We start from the raw sequence: 20,318 nt of genomic DNA, 5'->3' as shown, positions 1-20,318 counted from the left end.
GTCCAATAAGTTGTTGGGCCTGCTTTCCTGATAGGATTTTGATGTATCCCCGTGTGCCTACAGTCTCTGTTCATTGCAATAACTTACAGGGTGGCTCTCTTTCGGTTCTTTAAGTATGTGATTTTTCAGTCTGCTAAACGAGTGGTACCAGGGCGCAGTTTCTGTGTCCACCAGGGGCTGCAGTGACTATCCTCCCTCAAAGTGGAGTCAAAGCTGCTTGTAAAATGATGTCTCTTAGCCAGGCACAGCCCAGACACCACTGTTTGTGCAGTCTGGAGTCACACAGCACAAGGGGAGAGGGGTTTCCACTTGAAACTTGTCCTTTTTGTTTTTGGCAGTCAGTAACCCTGACTGTCCTGGAATTCCTGACGTAGACTAGCCTGGCCTCACAGAGGTCCACCTGCCTCTGCCCCTGTTGGGATTCAAGGTATGTGCCCACAATGCCTGGCTTGACAAGAGTTTAAGCAGAGCTACAGGTAGATGGCATATGTGTGTGCATTTTTTTCTCTTTCCTTCCCTCTCCCTTCCTGTGGTACTAGGGACACGATCCCAGGCCTCATGTACCCCAGAGTTCTCCCCTGAGCTACACACGAGCTCTTTTACCTAGTTTTTGAGTGACAGTCAGTTTTTTTCTGTTTGTAGTTTATACTCTGTCCCCTGCAATGATGGCAGTCTTAGTTATCAAAGAGGCAAAAATGATCATTGTTTGGGACCCCCGAGACTCGGAGAGCCCCTTTCCACAGTCAGCTCCCTCTTCTAGCTCACACGTTGCTGTGCAGCTCATTCTTGCTGATATTTATGATTCCATCTTGGTCATTCGTATTTTGTCAGGAGACCAGCCGGTTACTCTGGTTGACCCTGCATTCCTGCGCTCAAGTGACCTTCCTGTGTCTGCTTCCTGCGGGCTGAGGTCACAGGGCGTCTGAGAAGCCCGATGCTGCGGAGTAGGTGGGAAGGGTTTTTATACACAAGAAGTGGGCAGTGGCTCCGGGTAGGACAGCCTTTGGGCAGAGAGAGGCTGTTCTGTTGTTTGGGGCAGATGCAACCCACCTCACTGCTTAGGGGCTGCAGGTCTCTGCAGCAGTCTCCAGGGTCCTGGGATGTACCTGCTGGCTGTCTCTGGGTTTGCTCAGTTGAGAGTCATCTACTAGCCTCCTGCTAGCAGTGGGAAATAGTGGCTCAGCTTCTCCCTTTCCTGGAGCCATGATCCTGGAGTCAGCTTGAATTCCTGGGGAAGTTTCTGCATAGCTCTCACTTTTCCTCCTTGAGGGAAACTGCATCACCCAAGCCCTGTATGCCATATTCACGGCCATGTCTTTCTCTTCTAGGCCCTGCAGGTCGGACACCCTTGAGGACAGCCATCACCTGGCCCTGCTACCCTGTGCCTTGGTAAGTGAAGACAGTGTAGTGGGTTTCATGAGTTTGTTCCTGCAAGTCTATGTGTTTGTCGTGGGCACAGCCTGGGTGTGAGTCCCCTGGGTGACATGGCCAGCTCCAGTTAGTGGAAGACCATAAGCCTTTGACCCCAAAGTGCCCACCAATTAGATAGGGTTAGTGGGCCCACCGGAGCCCTGGGCATGGCCAGGCCTTAATACGCCTGCTGATTTTGACCAGTGGTACATGCTTCAATGTGCTCTATGGCCTACAGCTGTTTATCACTTGTCTGAGGAAGAAGCTGTGAAGGGTGAGGATGCTGGGCTGAGGTGGCTGCCAGGAGGCTCTCGCATGGCGTCCCCTGTGCAGAATGGCTCCAGAAGCCCACAGGTCTCCTTGAGACCAGCTGACATCCATCTGATAGCCAGGACCTGAGCATATGACTTGGGGGTCAGAGTTGCTTTCTGGAGGAAACAGGGTGGGTGCACCTCCTTCCGGAGGCCACGGGGACTGGTGTTGGTGGAAACTGCCCTCTGTAGCTGGGTCAGTTGGGAAGTGGGTTCTGTGCCACCAGACCTGAGAGCAAGAGCCTAGCACTCTGTGTGACTGGGAGACATGGCTCCCTGCTCCTGTACCCTCTTCCTTTGGAGCTTCGTGTCATCCCCAGGGCCTGTTAGTGAAGGAGCTCGAGCCGCAGACTCATCCTCAGTGGTCAAACCTGAATCAGGTGGCCGCCTGCTTTTCCTCCATGACCCAGGAGATATCTTCAGAGCGGGTGCTGTTTGTGCAGCCGATTCCTCGGTCCAGACTGCAAATTCATGGTTTAGGTCAGAGTTCCAGTTCTTGGCAGGCAGTGGGCAGGTAGTTTAACTTTCTGGGCCAAATTGTGGCCAAGAGTATGCTGAAACCCACTATTTTATTTCCAACAACAACAAACACATTTGTCTAAGTAGGAGCTGGGTCTTTGTGATAACACACAGCTGTTATCCCAGTACTCGAGAGGCTGGGCAGGAGCAGCATGGATCTTAGCTTAAGCCCTCCCTCCCCCAAAATATAATTAGAACTACTGCAACCAAATTCTAGTCCCATACTTTTCTGTTTATATCTATGATCTCCTGAAAATAATTTCTAACCCCTCCTTTGTGCCCAAATCGAATGCTGGTCAGATAGGTGCCCACAGTAGCTCTGACTGGCTGACGCTCTGGGCAGCCCCGGGCAGCCCCTCCAGCTTCATATACACACATGCACACATATTCCTGCTGTTTCTGCAAAGTAAACATTCCGCTTATACAGAGCCACATTGTTGTGGACCAGGACTTCTCACCAAAGGCATACAGATACTCCAGTCAGGTCCCACTCAGGCCAGTTGTGGGTGGGGCTGTAGGCTGCCCAGATGGGCCCGGGCTGGTGCTGTGACCCCTGAGTCTGGGGACAGGGGCAGAGTCTGGCAGAGTTGTGTAGAAAGTAAGTTGTGAGAGGCGCTGGGTATCCCTCACCATGGGGACAGGGACTCTGGTTCTGTCACATCTGAGGGCTGGGAAATGAGTTGGGAGAAGAGCTTCAGGCTGAGAATATTGCTGCTTCTCAAGTTGGATCTATAGCACAGTATCCGTGGTCAGCTCAGTGTCCACAATGCACAGACCCCCAACTCTGAGTAAGAGTCAGGACAGAAACAGTCAGATGGCCGGGGCTTCATCCGTCCCCACTACCTATCACCATACTGAAATTTATGGCAACACATTTGTTTCCTACAACTGGCGTCTCTTGAAAGCTGTACAAGGGCCAGTGACATCTCGCCAATGAGTCAAGGCACTTCCTGTAAAGCCTGACGACCTGAGTTTGATCACAGGAAACTACATGGTGGAAGGAAAGAGCCGGCTCCTGGATGTTGTCCTTTGACCTCCACATGCATGCTGTGACAGGCAACACCAAATAAATGCGTGTAAAATAATTAAAGAATTAAACAAACAGAGCTGTTCAGATAGCTAGTAAACACCCAAAGGGTGCATGCTCCAGGGACAGAGCCAGGGTGGCTGCTGGGATACCTGACATTCAGAGAGTCTTGGTGTGGGAGGAAGTTCTTTGAAGATCCGGGCCTCAGCGAGACTCTCCAGGGAGCGCTGGAGCCTTTACCCAACAGCGCAAAGTAATTGGCCAAAGGGGATTTGGTGCCAGCTGAATTAGCAGTTGGGAGGGGGTGGGGGACAGGAGGTGGTGTGTGTGTGGTTACCCAGAGACACACACACAGAGTCCAGGAAGTGCAGCCTGTCCCTAGCAGAGCCCCTCTGAGTCTATACCAGGGACAGCTACTTCCCAGCAAGGCCTAGCCATCAAGCTCAGGCTGTTTCCAGTCAGGTTGGAAGGGGGCAGAAATCTCCAGAGGAGTGGAGCTTTCCAGAGGGGCTCTTCCTTGTGTCTCCTGGTGCAATAGGGAACAGTTCTCATTCAAGTCATTTAAGCACAGCAGCCCGGGTGTGTTGCCCTTGTGACAAAGGTTGCAAGAAGTGAGCAGGTGCTGGGTGGATGCCGGAGGCCCAGTGTTCCCTCCAGAAGCAGAAAAGGGGAGTTTGGTAAAGGCTGAGACCCCCCTCCTCACCCCAACCACTGTACAGAGCCTGCATCTTGCCGTGCTGGGCAGGGATTATCTTTGTGTTCCCAAGGGTTGTGTGAGTGGGGTGCAAAGGGCACAGATGTCGCTGTCTAGTAATGGTAGACATCCTGCAAAGGGAAGCGCTTTGCCTGAAAGGAGAGATGAGTCTTATCAGTGCTGACTGAGTGGGCAGACTGACGCTGTGCAGACACAAAAGGTAGAAGCCTGATGTGTAAGCCAGTTAACTTTCTTCTCCACACTTAAGTTTTAATTATAGAAGTAGCATATGCTTGTAAAAATTGAACCAGAACCAAATATAATAAATAAAGCTATGTTCCTTACTCCATCTCGAAGCTCACTCTTCCGGGAGGATCCACAAGCCTAGAGTGGCTAGTAATTCATCTTCCAGAACTCACAAAAAGCTCCTAAGAACATACAAAGGGGCTAGGGCTATGCTGGTCGAGCACTAACCCAGCATGGACGAAGCCCTGGGCTTGGTCCCCAGCACTTCATAAAGCAGGCATGATGACCATGCCTGTAATCACAGCACTCAGGATGCAGAGGCAGGGGTCAGGAGTTCAAGGTTTGCTCTGCTACACAGCAAGTTTGAGAACAGCCTGGACTTGGCCTAGGTTGTACCTTGCTTCAAACAAGCAAACAACAATTAAAACAAACAAACAAACCAGGAAATAGTTCTTACCTGAAGCTATGTGGGGCAGCCACCACAGCTGGTTTAACTTTCAGTTTGCACAGACCCGCCTCCTTTAAAAAAGCCCTTCTTGTTTCACTAATGTCCTAACGTGTACACACTCTCAGCAATGCCTGTTCCTGTGAACATACTCATGCACATACCTGTGTGTTTCAGCCTCTGTGATGGCTCTGGGGCAATTAATCCATGCCTATGTTTAGAAAGCAGCGTGGAGCTGGCACACACTCATCTTCCCGTGATGGCCAACTGGGGCCAGCATCCACCTGTCCGGATAACTTGACAGCCCTGGGCCTCACTGCCCTGCAGGCCGCTCCAGTAGTGCTGCCTCCGTGGAAGTGAACTTTGCCTTCCCTGTAACGCAGAACTGCCTCTCTGCATCTGTCCCCCCAGCTGGTGCTGGCTGTAAGTTCCGAGGGTGACAAGTGGCTCTAGGAGGAGAGTGCTCTGGCCGTGAGGACTGCATGTGCGCTAATGACCTGTGTGGATGGTGTCCATCAGCAGCACCTCCTCCTGCAGCAGCCCTCTATGGGCCACGCCAGATGCACCCAGCCTCCATCTCCTGTTTTTGTTCTCATGGTTGCTCTGATTGAGTGTTCTGAGTCTTGTCTTATGGCCACTATCTGCTCGGCTTTGCCCAGTCCCGTAGTGAAGTGAGCCAGTAAGATAACACTGCATCCAAACCTGGGCTCTACAGCGCTCACTCCCACACCCCACTAGGCTGGGCAGGCTTTGTATGGTAAACTATGGAAGAGGACAGCTGCAATGTGACCTGGTTGTCCTCATTGCCGTGGGCCATGTCTTTCCCCTAGTCACTGGAGGGGTGTGTGGACTGGAGTCAGGAGGAGAGTTTACAGGAACACAGGAACGTGGAGAAGTGTGTGGCCTCCAACACGGATGGTGAGGTTGGGCACGTGGCCACAGAAGGGCAGACGCTAGTGTGTGAGTCCTCATGGCGTTTCTGCATCTCACTGTCTTCCTTGTCTCTCTGGAGGGAAGATAATTTTCCTTTCTGAGGAATGCTAGCTGTTGAGTAGGCCCTGGGAGAGGCTTGGGGACTGAATGGAACCCTGAGGAGATAGGTTGTGCTCACAGGAGCATGGCACTCCACACCGAAGCCTTGTGGGATGCACTGTCTCTTAGACTGGCGTTGAGAACATCTCAGGTTTCCTGAGACAGTCCTGTCACCCACCAACACTGAAAACTCATGCATTTTCTTCCTCTGACCTCTGTTTAAGGTGAGCTCTAGTAATCCCCCTGCCTCAGCGTCCTGGATGCTGAGGCTTCAGGCAAGTGTAACCCGACCAGTTCTAACTTCCTGTCCTTCCTCACACAATGGCTGTGGATGGGCTCTAGAGCATGAGCCACAGTGATAGGTGGCCTTCAGCACTCTTGGGTTGACTTCAGACCTGCTCTTCCTAACATCTCATAATACTATCCTGTTATTTCTCTCCCTTTATCTTTTATTGTCAATAGTCACATTGATTGACTTTCTGTGGTTCACCTTCCTGTGTCCTGGACAAAGCAGCTTTGATGGCATTTGGGTTTGTTGCATAAGTCTGGGCTAATCTGCAGGCTGTCTTATCTACTCTTGAGTGAGATGGGCCTTTTCAAAGGGCCCCTCTCGTTCCTGGAACTTCCTGCATCTCCTGTTAGTAACTTGCTGGTTGGAGCAAGGTGGCAGAGCAGAAGTGTCAGCTCAGGTAACTTATCGTAATGCATACATCAAATATCATAAATTGACTCCTGCATGATTGTCTAATCAGGAAGTACTTTGGGCTTTGTTAGGTAGCAGTCCAATGTTCACACAAAGAAATGCTATAAGCCCATTGGATTTCCTCAGAGCTAAATGTTATGGGCGGTGGCCTTGGATTGCTGCCCGCTCTGCCGGCCAAACTCCTGGAAGGGACTTCACTCTCATATTCCTGCGAGCTCAGGCCTGGGCCTCTTGGTGGAAGAGCTTTCGTTAGGGAGTTAGATCTGTCATTCTTCTCCACCAGGCTAAGTCCATTTGACAGTGTTAGGAATTGGTTTTATTTGGCACTCTAGGAGGCACTGGGATCCTGGCTTCCTATGGTTGGAGCCAAGGATGCAGCTAACCACCTATATAACACACATGCAACCAGCCTTGCCATGGGGGTTGACCCCTCCCAAAGGTTGGAGTGCTATACCAGGAATCCTATTCTTGAGACTGTTTCATGAGAGCTGGCAGAGGGCTACAGACATGGATCAACAATTCATTTCAAAGTAGGAGCAACGGGGCTGGGGCTTAGTGTGTGGCACACAGTTGCAGGACAGCCCCCACCAGAGCAAGCATGGGAAAGAGAAAAGGTGCCAACCTGTGTGTTTATAAAGAGAAACTCTTTTCTGAGTGAGCAAGGGTAGCTGTCCCTTCGATGTCTGAGCTAATGCTGCTGCTGTCTCTGCTTCTGCCTTCGCCCTGACCGTTTCTCTGCTGCTGATGTAAATAAATGAATGAGGAAAGAAGGGCCCCGTAGCTGTGGGCCTGAGATAGGCCTCTCAGCTCCGGGCAGGGGCGGGGCTGAACCTGTGGCACAGAGAATAGTGACAGGCTGCCGCTCAGGTCCCATGTCCCACTGGCCTCACTCTGTGGACTGTCTTTTTCTGCTTTACCAGCAGACTCAGGAAGTCTCCTGTCTCATGACATCTGCTATTGGGACCTCTTGTAGACATTTTTGTTCTAGTAAAAGAAGACTAGGGAGCTGGAGAGATGGTTCAGTGGTTAGGAGCACTTGTTGCTCTTGAGGAGGACTTGGGTTTAGTTCCCAGCACCTACATGGCGTCTCACAACCACCAGTAACTTCAGTCCCTGGGATATGACACCCTATTCTGGCTTCTGTGGGCCTTGCATGTACATGGTATACATATATAGATACAAAGAAACACACATAAAATAAAAATTAATAAATCCTTTAAAATTTTTATTTATTCTTCTCTCATACAATACATCCTAACTGCAGCTTTCTCTCCCTCCACTCCTCCTAGTCCCTCCCCACTACCCCTCTCTCTTAGTCCCCCTTGGGTCCCCCCAAGAAAAGAGAAGGCCTCCCAGATACATCAACCAAACGGGCATAACAAGATAAAATAAAGCTGGGCGGTGGTGGCGCACGCCTTTAATCCCAGCACTTGGGAGGCAGAGGCAGGCGGATCTCTGGGAGTTCGAGGCCAGCCTGGTCTGCAAGAGCTAGTGCCAGAACAGGCACCAAAGCTACAGAGAAACCCTGTCTCGAAAAACCAAAAAAAAAAAAAAAAAAAAAAAAAAAAAAGATAAAATAAGATCAGGCACATACCCTCACATCAAGGTTGGGTGAAGCAATCCAATAAGAAGAAAAGGATCCCAAGAATAGGCAAAAGAGTCAGAGTCACCCCCATTCCTACTGTCAGGAGTCCCCCCCAAAACACCAAGCCAACAACTATAACATATATGCAGAGAACATAGCATAGATCCATGTAGGCTCCATGATTGCTGTTTCAGTCTCTGTGAGTTCCCATGAGGTCTGCTTAGTTGATTCCATGGACCATGCTCTCCCAGTGGGCTCCACCTGGGCTCTCTCCCCACCTGATGTTCCCTGCATCTGTTCCCATCAGCTGCCAGAAGCAACCTCTCTGATGATGACTGATCTATGAGTACAGCAGAACATCATTAGCAATCATTTCATTTATTTTTATTATTATTTTTTTTAATAATTGTGTTTGGTTCTACCATAAGTCTCTAGGCTATCCAGCCTCCAATTCCTGGTCATCCAGGCAGTGTTGGGCATGGGCTCCCTCTTGTGGCGTGGGCCTCACATCAGATCCATCATTGATTGGCCACTCCCACAGCTTCTGTGCCATCATTGCCTCAGCACATCTTGCAGGCAGGACGGAATATAGGTAGAAGCTTTCTTGGCTGGGTTGATGTCCCAGCCCCACCACTGGAAGCCTTGCCTGTTTACAGAAAGTGGATGGTTCAGGCTCTGTATCCCCCATCACTAGGAGTCCTCTCTAGGGTCACCCTCGTATATTCCGGGGAGTTTCCAAGGCACTAGGTCTCCACATCGCCCCCCCCCCATGCCCTCCAGTTCCAGTCATCTTCTCCAGCACTCTCCCCCTCCAGTCCCCTCCTCACCGCCACCAGTCCACTCACAAAATCTACTCTCTTTCCCCCTCCCCGGGAGAGCTGTGCATCACTCCCAGAGCCTGCCTTGTTGCTTAGCCTCTCTGGGTCTTACTGAGCTGCTAATATCAATATCCACTTCTAAGTGAGTAGATACCATGTTTGTCTTTGTCTTTTGGGTCTGGGTTACCTCATTTGGGATGATTTTTTTCTAGTTCCTTCCGTTTGCCTGCAAATTTCATGATGCCATTTTTTTAACAGCTGAGTAGTACTCCATTGTGTAAATGTACCACATTTTCTTCATCCATTTCTTTTTGGTGTGTTTTTTTGAGACAGGGTTTCTTTGTAGCTTTGGAGCCTGTCCTGGAGCTAGCTCTTGTAGACCAGGCTGGCCTTGAACTCATAGAGATCCTCCTGCCTCTGCTTCCTGAGTGCTGGGATTAAAGGTGTGCGCCACCACTGCCCAGCTTCTTCATCAATTCTTTAGTTGAGGAACATCTAGGTTGTTTCCAGTTCTTGACTATAGGAATAAAGCCATGTGAACACAGTTGAGCAAGTGTCCTTGGGTAGGATGGGTATATGCCCAAGAGTGATACAGCTAAATCTTGAGGTAGATCGATTCCCAATTTTTTGAGAAACCATTGTATTGATTTCCTCAATTGTAGCTGTATAAGTTTTTATTCCCTCCAGCCATGGAGGAATGTTCCCTTTCTCCACAGCCTCACCAACATGAGCTGTCTGTCACTTGTGTTATTGACCTTAGCTGTTCTGACAAATGTAAGATAGAATCTTGAAGTAGTTTTGATTTATAGTTCCCTAGTAGATAAGAATGTTAAACATTTAAGTGTTTCTCAGCCATTCGAGATTCCTCTATTGAAAATTCTCTAATTAGATCTGTACCTCATTTTTAAAATGGCTTATTTGGTCTGTAGATGTCTAGTTTCTTCAGCTCTTTATGTATTTTGGATGATAACCCTTTATCAGATGTGGAGTTGGTGAAAATCCTTTCTCATTCTATAGGCTGCCGTGTTGCTGCCATGATGGTGGTGGTTTCTTTCAAAAGCTTTCCAGTTTCATGAGGTCCCATCTAGTAGTTGTTGATGCCAGTGCCTGTGCTATCGGTGTTCTGCTCAGGAAGCTGTCTCCTGTGCCAGTGTGTTCAAGGATGTTCCCCACTTTCTCTCCTCTCAGGCTCAGCGTGTTATGTCAGTCCTCTTATCATGGTCTCCCTGGCCGCCAGCCCCAGCCCAAGGCTGTAGTGGCTGGCTCACCTAAGCCCTCATTACCATGTCATGGCGTGACTGAAAGAGCTGGCTAGGAACTTCTAAACCATGAGTCCATGTTGTAAGGAGCCCGACTGTCAATGCCATGGCAGGCTGGGGACCAAGACCAAGAAGCACAGCCCAGTCTGTGCCTTGAGGATCAGGATTCTCTTCCGAGAGTGCTCCCTGTGTCAGAGAGGAGTGAAGCTGTGCTGCAGGGACTCGGGTCCTAGCACTGCTTGCTTCCATTTCGGTCTTCACTTGTGATCCAGGGGCACTTGGCACTGGCCTTTGCTTTGTTCACTGTAAAACCCTTTTAGTGGCTATCCTGCCTGAAACGGCCAGGGTATTCAGTGCTGTTGAGCCACGGCTTTCCTAGACATGGCTCCCAGACTATGGTCAGGAAGCAAGGAAGAAGGGAAGAATGGGTTCAGGAGCGGGAGGCTTGAGGAGCCTCTGCCCTTCACTGGGCTGTGGAGAAAGAGACATTCTCTTCTCCCACTACTTCTCTGCCCTCCATCTGGAGCCCCTTCCTCTCTAGCTGTTACTATGCTTCTGATTGAGTGGAATGCCTTGTGTTGTCAAACCAGGTTTCATTATGGGCAGTTAGATAAGGACTTTTTCTGGGGGGCCCATTTTGGGCACTGGAACAGGGGCACATGCGGGTAATTGGTGGGTGTGGATAGAAGGCTGGCTGGGCCACACCCCTGCTCTGCCTCTGGTCCAAAGACTGGTCTGGTGTGATCAGGTACAGGACCTGGGTCCTGCTCCTCCCAGTGTGGGAGGGCTGATGGGGATAAAGCCGGTCCTGTCTGCCTCCCGACACCTCTGGAGCCAGCTGCAGCTCTGCTGGTGACCTGCCTGCCTGTACAAGTAAGGGTGACTGTGCTCCAACCCCACCTTGTTGAGGTTAGTGCACCCACATGGTACTGAAGGGGGGGTCATGAGGGCATCTCTTAGACCCTGCTGGTCTTAAGTCTGCCCCTTGATGGGTGGCCCTCTCCAAATCCCCTACCTCCATCCTGGCTGCTAGATGAGGGTCTTCTTCCACTCTGGTTTTCAGACTTGTGGTTCCTCCCGGCCCAAGTTCCAAAGCAGGCCCCTTGAAAACTTGGGTGAGTGACACTTTCTGTGACTAGCCTCTTCAGGTGCGTTCTTTGGGATGTCTGCTGCTGCTGCCGCCGCTGCCACTGCTGTGCTGCTGCCATGGCAGCAGGACTTCCCTGAGTGCCTCATCTCCTCTGTGCAGACAGATGTCACTGAGTAAAGAAGATAACAGAGTCAGGCTGCCAGATGGTGGCCTCCAGCCTTACATAGTTGCTGTGCCCTTGGAAGGCAGTGAGGATAAACTGAGGCTTTGAGTTTGACTGTTCCTGAACTGCACAGGGTGGGTGGGACGCAGCACGGCAGCTCCCAGTGTCTTTCTGATACCCACATAGCTGACCTGGCGTTCTGAGTGTGTAGGGTGGATAAAACACGCCTTTGGGTTAGTGTCCTCCTCCTGGGTTTTTGCGCTGCTTATGGAGAATGTTGTTTCAGCTTCATGTCGCTGCTCTGGTTTGAACTGGTGCTGTGTGCTGCTGATATCGCTCGTCCTGAGGAGCTAATGCCTGCTTGCACCACTCTCTCAGCTCTGTTCCCATGATTGTGAAATGAGCTCTTGGGTAACCGGTCTTTGGGCAACTGGTCTCATGCTTGCAGAAGCACACTGATAGGGGTGTCACTTGCTGTCTTTGGTGAGCCAGTGTTTCTCTTGGACCACCGTCATCTGGAATGGGCATGAGGGAAGGGGTGTCCGTTCAGTGTGGCTAAGATGAGGGCTATGATCTTAGGCCTTGCACTCACTTTCTCCACAGGTGCCCACATAGGGCCCAAAAATTGGAATAAATTCAGACCAGCAGGTCCTTTAGTAAGGTATGTTTTATACAGCAGAATTACTAAGATCTATAGGAGACAAGGAACTCTGAGCTGTACTCGGGGGTGAGAGTGGGGTAGTCTTAAGGAGACAAGCTCCTACTGCACAGAATGGAGAAGCCCTTGGATTCTGTCTGTCCTTGCATGACCAGGTAGGGAATTGGGAGGGGACTGCGGGTACTAAGGGGAGTCAACTGCAGGTGAATCATTTTCCACCCTACTGTGGCTCTCTCAGGCACAGACTTGTCCTGAGAGTGGAGTGTGAGTACAGGTCCCCTGACTGGTCAGGTGCTCACTCTACCCACAGGGCCACCCACAGCCAGCCAGCCAGAGGGCTGCAGGTTGGTGTGAGGGGAAAATTAAAAAGATTCTCTTCTGCAAAGGTTCAGCCCCTTTATAGTCATCGGGATGGATCCCTGAGCGCAGCTGCTGCCAAGCCCTATGGACATGGTATTAGCATGCCCACGGTGCACTTGAATTCAAAGATTATGTGCACATAGAGACAGACGAGCAGTAGCTAACACGGTCACTATGAAACTAGAACAATGACAACAGCACGCTATAATAAAAATAATTTAGAACATACATTGTTTACACATGGGGTTTTGCATTGCTCTTTTGAATAGTGGAAGCCAAACCATGGTAATGGGACGCACGCGCGCGTGCGCGCGTGTTAGAAATTCCACTAGGCGGTCTTTCCCAGAGTTATCCATGACATGACCAGTTCATAATCAGGTACCAGGTGGTGATGATTGTCACGCCTCAAGTAATGGTGGGAATGGGTGTGCACAAACATGTCCTGGCCCCCATGGAGCAGGAGTGGCTTGGGTTGGCTTGGGTTCAGAAGGCAGAGCTGATTCCCAGCCCCTGTGAGCACAGGGTGCTGGGAGGGGTTGGTGAAGCCATGGCAGAAGGGAACAAGAACAGAGTGTTTCTGGGTTCTTAAAGCTCCACAGCCGTCTCAGCAGACTAGAGCGGACATCCAGTGGCCAGCATGCTAGGTGGTTGGGGCAGCCTCACTGCCATCTCCATTAACCTCGGTAGAGTAGGCAGTCGCCATCTGTCGTGCTGGGGTGGGCCCTGGGCTTCTCTGCAGCTCTGAGCTGCCCTTCAGCATTATGATTTTGGTTCATGTGTGTGTGTGTTTGAGACAGAGTTTTTCTACATATCTCTCTCTGGCTGTCCTGGAACTCACTATGTAGGCCATGTTGCCCGCAAACTCACAAAAATCTATGAGCTCTAGGCCACTTCTGTCCTGGTGGTGATAGAGGACCTCCAATGCTGAGGGAGGCAGAGGAAGTGGCTGTGGACTTTCACAGGGGCTACACCAAGCTAGGCATGTAGGGTCACTGTTAGGATTCAGACTGGATAAGATGACTAGAACCCATGACTGGGGTCAAGCTCTGTCCCGTGAGAGTTCTCATGCAGTTCACAGAGCCCTTAGGTATGTGGGCTCAGGTGCTAGAGAGCAAGGAAAAACAGGAGCCTGTGAGGCAGACGCCTGCTTTCCCTCCTGGTTTTGAGTGAGGAGGGGGTAAACACAGTGCCAGGCTGGCAGGGCTTAAGAGCATCAGTGTTTGCTCCTGACTTAGGAAGAATATGGCTCATGTGTCCAGCAAGATGGTTTCCTGGCCCAAACCTGTACCGGGAAAATGCCGCCTTACAGGGTGGGCTGACCCATGGAGCGCTGAGGCAGGGGGATCAGAGGCTGTGCTCTTCAGGCCAGCCCCTCCCCTGTGTCCCTGGTCTGCCTGCTTGCTATGTGCTGAGGGGACAGTGAGGGTGGGCAGGAGCCCACAGGGACTGATGAAGGACCAGTGTGCACTCTGAAATGTGATCTCTTTCCCATCATCAGAAAATCAGTGTATTCAGTGGGGGGGGGGGTTGTAGCCCTGCTCTAGATTAGCAAGTGGGGGTACCTTGAGGGTGCATCCACATGGGTACTGGGAGGGGTGGGGATGCTGGAGCCTGCGACAACAGCCTGCATGGAGTGCTACAGACTTCATTTTAAGTAGATGGGTCAGGGGTCCCAACAGGGGTTCCTGCTGTCTTCTGTCCTGGGAAAGTAGAAGAGCCGCCAGAGCCCATGGGTCCAGAGACAGAGCTTGATACTGACTGATGAAGCATGCTACGTCTGGGATTGGGGACAGGCCTGTGATTGCTCTGAGTGACATGTGATTCCTACCTGTATTTGATATACTCAGGATGTAGTTCATCTCGGGGGACTTGTAGGGAATGGATAGTTTGCGTCCTTCCAAGCATGGCATGAACAGGGACAGAGCTGTGGGGCTGTTTGGAGGCCAGGGCTGGAGCAGGTCAGTTGTGGACAGAGCAGAGACACAGGCAAATGGCTCTTCTAGATGCCCAGCAGGGGTCATCTGAACCCCTGTCACTAGGAACTTGGTGCTGTGCCCAGCTGTGCCCAGGCAGTGGCTGCCTCTCCTAAGAGAGCTGTGCTGTGCCTCTTTTCCTATGCCTCCCTCTGCCAAGTGGGAACAGCAGTGCCAGCAGCCAACAGCCAGGCTGTGGAACTCCCTTTCCCTGAACGTGGTTTGGGAACTGTATGCAGGAGAGTAGATGTGAGGGTTTTGCAAGGGGCAGAAGGCCCAGGCCCTAGCCCTGGTTCCACAGTCTACCCAGAAAAATGAGGGCTATCAGTGGCCTTAGAGTTGGGGGCTGGTGACTGCTGCATGCTCTGTAAATGAATGTGACCAGCCTCAAGGGCCCACAGCCAGGAACCAGTCTGTTTTGCAGCTTATTTGAGACCAGACTGACTTGGGGACACAGAGAGCTAGTGTCCTCATCTCTGGGCGTCTCTTCGTCAGAACACAGCAGCCTCAAGCTTTTGCTCCACAGAGCAACTGGCCCTGAATTTGAAGAATCCAAAGCCATCTGTTCACCCTTTCACCTCACCCCCTGGGTGAGCGGCTCTGTGAACAGTGGCCTCTGGCCAGTAGCTGTGCTGGGACAGTGCACCTTGCTAGCCCCCCCTCCCCGTAAGCCCTGTATTTTTAGTAGGTGACTTTGTGGAAGTAGGTGACCCGGCACCTTCAGGGAGGCACCAAGCGTATTAAGACTGTTGGTCTAACTGGACAGGAGGGGGTGGTGACAGAAGGGATGGCCTCTGCCAAGGTCACTCTTCCTGCCCAATCTGCCCCCTTCTGTGGCAGTGCTGTCTGTCTGTCCTCAGTCACTGTTGTCCAGAGGGCTGCATGTTTCTTTCAGGATCACGTTGTTTCTACTCTACCCAGAGTCTTCCCCTCGTGGACTACAAGCTCTATGTTGAGGTCCCATCCCTCCACCACAGAGCCCCACAGAGCAGGCCCTGTGACTGAAGGTCCCCTGGCCTTCCTATCTCCTTCTCTGATTTGAAGATTATATCAATGATCTTACTTTAATAGAATACAGTAGCCTTTCTCTGCATTGCCTCCTGAGCACAGAATGTCACTGCTCTGAGCTTCAGACTTGCTTGCTCATCATCTTTGTGTCTGAATTCTTAGTGTCCTTTCCTGTCCCGAGTACTTGTGAAAGGCTTCTCTGCTTCCCTGCTATGTTACAGGTGCCCAGGCACCCCAGGCAGTGCCCTTTCGGCCCTGTTGGCTGGTCCCATGTAAACTTGGTCTGTTCAGGGTGGAGTGATGCCACATAAGGCCTAGGTTTGCCCTGAGGCTCTTTGCCATGCTGAGACATGGGGCCCCATCTTCTTGCTTGTTGACTCATTGCTTAGGAGGAAATGGGCCTATGTAAAAGTGTCTCCCTCACCAGGTGGTGGTGGCATATGCTGTTAATCCCAGCACTTGGGAGGCAGGTGAATCTCTGTGAGTTTGAGGCCAGCCTGGTCCACAAAGTTAGTTCCAGGACACACAGAGAAACCCTGTCTCAAAAAACAAAACAAAACAAAAGTCTCCCTCATCTTGCCTTTGGAATGTTTATTTTGGAACCTAAGAAATTTCTCCAGAAGCACCAGTTACCACCCAACTTCCAGAGGCGAAAGCCAGCAGTGTGACAGGCCCAGCCTGGACCCTGTTGGGTCTGTTCAGGTAAGGAGGTGGGCCCTTTAGAAATTACACTTTTGTAAATATATTTAAAAAATAGTCCCTCTTTGGCCAAGGTGGGCTAACCTGCTCTTGGCTTCCCCCTGCTCTGAAAAGCCAGAAGCAGCAGGTGGATGCAGGTGGAGCTCTGGGTGCTGGCTGGCTGGCTGGGGACTGTCTTCTGTCAGCTCTCTTGTCCTGCTGGTGAGAAGGTGGGTGGTGGCGTGGGGACTGTGATGCTTTTGAAGGTGAGCACAGAAGGGTGGGGAGGCAGACAGGGATGGTTTTGGCTTTGGTACAGCTTTCCCTGGCTTGTCCCTGTGTGACTCTGCCAAGGTGGTGCAATGAAACTTTGATTTTCCAGCCAGGTAGTGTGGTACTTAGGTGTTGTAGTAATCCCAGCATGTAGGAATCTAGGCAAAAGAGTCCAGAGTATGCTGATTAGATAAACTCAAAAAAAAAAAAAAAAAAAAAAAAAAAAGATGGGCAAGGTTTTCTATGTGTTGGGCAAGGCGGTGACCTTCGAGATAGCTAAATGCTCCTTCCTGTACACTCTGCGTTGCCCTGTGGTGTTGTGCTCCTGCCTTGGCCAGCAGTTCTGTCATGATGTGTTCCCTTGTGCCATCAGGAAGAGCAGTACCTACTCTGCCAGGGACATGTGAACAGTGCAGGCAGTGACTCTCAGGGGTGCCATGAACCTGTCTCCAAGGACAAGCTGGTGACGGGTAGTGCCATTTGAGTGCTTAGCACAGGAACCTAGATGTGCCCTATGTGGGGGTGGGGGCGGTAGTTGGTGCCTGTATGGGCATCACTCCTCCCCCAGAGCCACCAGCAGGGCTTAGAGCTGAGATGTACATGGTACTTGTGTCCAGAAGCCACGTCACATAGCTCTAACCTTGTTTTGAGTTAGGGAGACTTCCTTTGAGATACTCCAGAAACAGGGTGGGCAGTCCCCTGGTGACTGAGGGGGGTGCTTCCTGGCATAGAAGCCTCTTTCCTTTTCCAGAGGTTATGATGCTCCTGTGGCAAGATACACAACTTGGAGGTGACAGAAATTCAGTGATACTGTAGGGTTGGGTGCATGGAATGAAGCAGGCCACTTTCTATGGGTTGTTGCAAGGTTAGAACCCTTTTGTCTGAAAGAATCTTTTTTTTTGTTTGTTTTGTTTTTTGTTTTTCGAGACAGGGTTTCTCTGTGGCTTTGGAGCCTGTCCTGGAACTAGCTCTTGTAGACCAGGCTGGTCTCGAACTCACAGAGATTCATCTGCCTCTGCCTCCCAAGTGCTGGGATTAAAGGCATGCGCCACCACCGCCCGGCAGAATCATTTATTTTTGAGTTCCCCTCTAGGTCCAGTTTGGTATCAGATGTCCCAGGAGGATCAGCCACACATAGCGTGATGTCCCCATGCTACAGCCAACACATTACAGGGGAGGGAAGCCGGACTGGGACCAGGCAGGCTGGTCCACCCACCCTTCACAAATACAGTCCAGGGTCTCTCATCTTATTTTGCCTACCTTTAAAAATGCCTTGGGGTGATTACCAACTGCCCAGACGGCACCTGGAGAGAATGTTTCCAAATACATCCAGCACCCTGGAGACAGGGCCCCAGACTCCTGGGCTCATACCATGGCCTGTTTACTCTTTGTTTGGTCTACATAGTAACTCCATTCCCCACGTGTCCCCATGTTGTTAGAAGGGCGTTTTACCAGCTGCGTCCCCGAGATCCCCAGCTGCTTTGCTCCTAGATTCTCTGCCGTTACTGCAGCACGGAGCCTCTCCACGGGTGGGATTCTGTCTTTATTCTGCATGTGCTTGCTCATGTAAAGACAGGGAGGGCAGATTGGGCTGAGAAGCTGGACAGCAGTCACTTTCTACAGGCGTCTGTCCAGTGAATGGGTCCCTACAGAGCCTGGCTGAGGGTGGGACACAAGCCATCCATCCTATGGGCAGATGAGGCGCAGGAGGGAGCCCCACCCAGCACCAGCAGTAACTCTGGCTCCTTCCTGGAACTGCAGGAAACAGCTGCCAGTCCAGAGGCAGAGCTGGAGGGATGGGCGTGGTGAGAACCAGGGAAGCGTGGGCGGGGCAGGTGAGCACTGTGGTCCTGATGCCTCCCTGGCCTCCTGACTTGCAGCAAACTTGGTAAGCTGGTGAAAGGGTGACCTGGGCCCATTAACTGAGTAAGCAGAGCAAGGTGGTGGGCAGAGGTGCTGGGCTGCCTGAACATGGTGTTTCCCCAGCTCTCAGAGCCTAGCATGGAGAGTGGGCACCTGGCATCGTGCTGTAGTTAAGCTGGGGTGCTTTCTTCAGACTTAGAGCATCAGGAGGGCAGGATGTCTGAGGAGGCCAAAGCATGTCATCTCTTTACAAGTGTCTGGACAGTGCTGTCAGTCACTGTGGTTGTCACAGTGCCACACAGCTCCACCACGTCTCCAATCTGCCTGAAGCTTAGAACCACGGTCCTCAGCAGCTCTACCCTGTGCCTATGGGTAAGAGTGTGCAGACTGTCTTTTCTGCCTGACTTTTCTTGACATAATGCTCTTTATTTCATCCACACTGATGCAGATATTAAGACTTGTTTTATGACTGGATAATATTATATTGTGTGCTTCACTAATTTTACTGCCCATTTATCCACTGATGGATAAGATAGCTCTGGTTTCTTAACTTCCATAGTGTTGTACCATAATGGCTATACTGATATGCAATGGCCCCTCCTTTCCATGCCCTTGCCAACACTTGTCCTGATGACGGCTACTGTAGGTTTTGATTGGCACCATACCACTGAATACTGCTCACAGCTTCTCTTGACCATTAGCATGTTATCTTTAGAAAAAAACCTGTTCCCTGTGGCTTGGTCATGAACTGAGCCCTTTGTTGGACACTGGTCTCTGTACAGACGCTTGTCCTGTTGCTGCGACGAAAGCCATGTAAGGACCGAAGCATTTGCTTGGGGTCACAGTCGGGAGGCACAGCCCATCTTGGCAGGGGAGACATGGTGCCAGAGTGTGAGGAGGCAGCTGGCCACAGTGCTCCCAGGTCAGGAGCAGAGTGATCAGTGGTGGTGCTCAGCTCCCTTTTCCTGCTTACTTCATCTGGGGGCCTAGCCCACATTAGGGTCAGTCTTTCTGCCTTGATTACCCTAATTTATATATCCCTAAGGGGCATGTCCAGAGGCTAACCTAGTCCTTCTTAATTCTCCTCCTCCCTACGTCTGTCTGTCTGTCTGTCTGTCTGTGTCTCTATCTCTACCCCATTGTGTGTGTGTGTGTGTGTGTGTGTATAAGAGGAAGCAGGTGCTTTTGTGTCCGAGGTTTTCACCTCCACCTTGTCTGAGGCCGAGTTTCTGTTGTTCATTGCTGTATACGCCAGGCTAACTGACACACTTCTGGGAGACTCCTGTCTTCACCCCCCTCTCCCAGAAGAAACACTGGGGTTACAGCCTCCAGCCACCACGTCTAGCCTTATGTGGGTTCTTGGTATTTAAACTCAGGTCCCCATAAAGCAAGTGTTTTACACACTGTGCCACCTCCTAGCCCTACTCTCCCAGGCAGCCTAGAGGCTTGTCTTTTTGGTGACTGTGGATCCTGTCAGACTGACAGTCAGTATGAAGCATCACAGGACTGTACAGCTGTTTGACTGGCAGGCGTCCCAAGTCTGTGGCCACCTCCTCACGCTGTTTCTGTGTTCTTTGTTCTACAGAAACCTTAGTTTGATGTAGTCCTTTCTGTCTGCTTTTGCTTTTACCATGTGTTCTTTTGAGTCTTGGCCTAGCCCTACATAGAGAAAGGTTTAGCCACAGTGTTGGTGTCCCCGTAACAGCTAGCCACTTTGGCCTTTGTTATGTCCAGCAAATGCTAGGTGCTATTTTTTTTTAGCCATTCCTTCCAGTGTCTTCACAGCCTAGCCCTGAGTAGAGACGAGGCCAAGGCCAGGTCCCCAGAGGCCCAGGGTAATAGATAAGCACAGCACCAGGAGTTGAGCTGGAAAGCCCACAGATGGAGCATTTCTCATGGCTGAGGGGAGGGGCTGGGGAGCATCATAGGCTGCAGTGGCAAGGGCGCCTGTACCTGCTGGGAGGAGCTGGCACTGACTGTGGGAAGGGCTGTTACCCTTGGGTGTTTACACTTATCATTTTGTCTGTGCTATGGGGCACAGGTGAGCCAGCCTAGAGTAGACCCAAAGCCTGATAGGAGGCTGAGTGCTTACACTCCACCAGAAGAAATGAACGTGCAGGAATACTTTGGCCAAGCTTTGGCCACACACAGGAGGTCTCCATCCCGAGGGCCTCCCAAGGACAGGTCTGATGCACTGGAAAGG

At 51.2% G+C, this 20,318-nt stretch overlaps 1 protein-coding gene across 2 annotated transcripts in view; it reads left to right on the top strand.

Moving 5' to 3' along the window:
• Positions 1-20,318, top strand: part of Agpat3 (1-acylglycerol-3-phosphate O-acyltransferase 3) — an 80,456-nt gene that overhangs the window by 22,495 nt on the left and 37,643 nt on the right. For both annotated transcript variants that reach the window (XM_057794518.1, XM_057794519.1), the window contains one exon: positions 1,329-1,389. The gene's annotated coding sequence lies outside the window, so the exon portion shown is untranslated. The remainder of the gene's footprint in view (positions 1-1,328; positions 1,390-20,318) is intronic.

This window comes from Chionomys nivalis, chromosome 19 (assembly GCF_950005125.1).
Source record: "Chionomys nivalis chromosome 19, mChiNiv1.1, whole genome shotgun sequence".
Classification (NCBI taxonomy): Eukaryota; Metazoa; Chordata; class Mammalia; order Rodentia; family Cricetidae; genus Chionomys; species Chionomys nivalis.
Note: the sequence above shows the minus strand (reverse complement) of the source record. Positions and strands in the feature narration are given on the sequence as shown.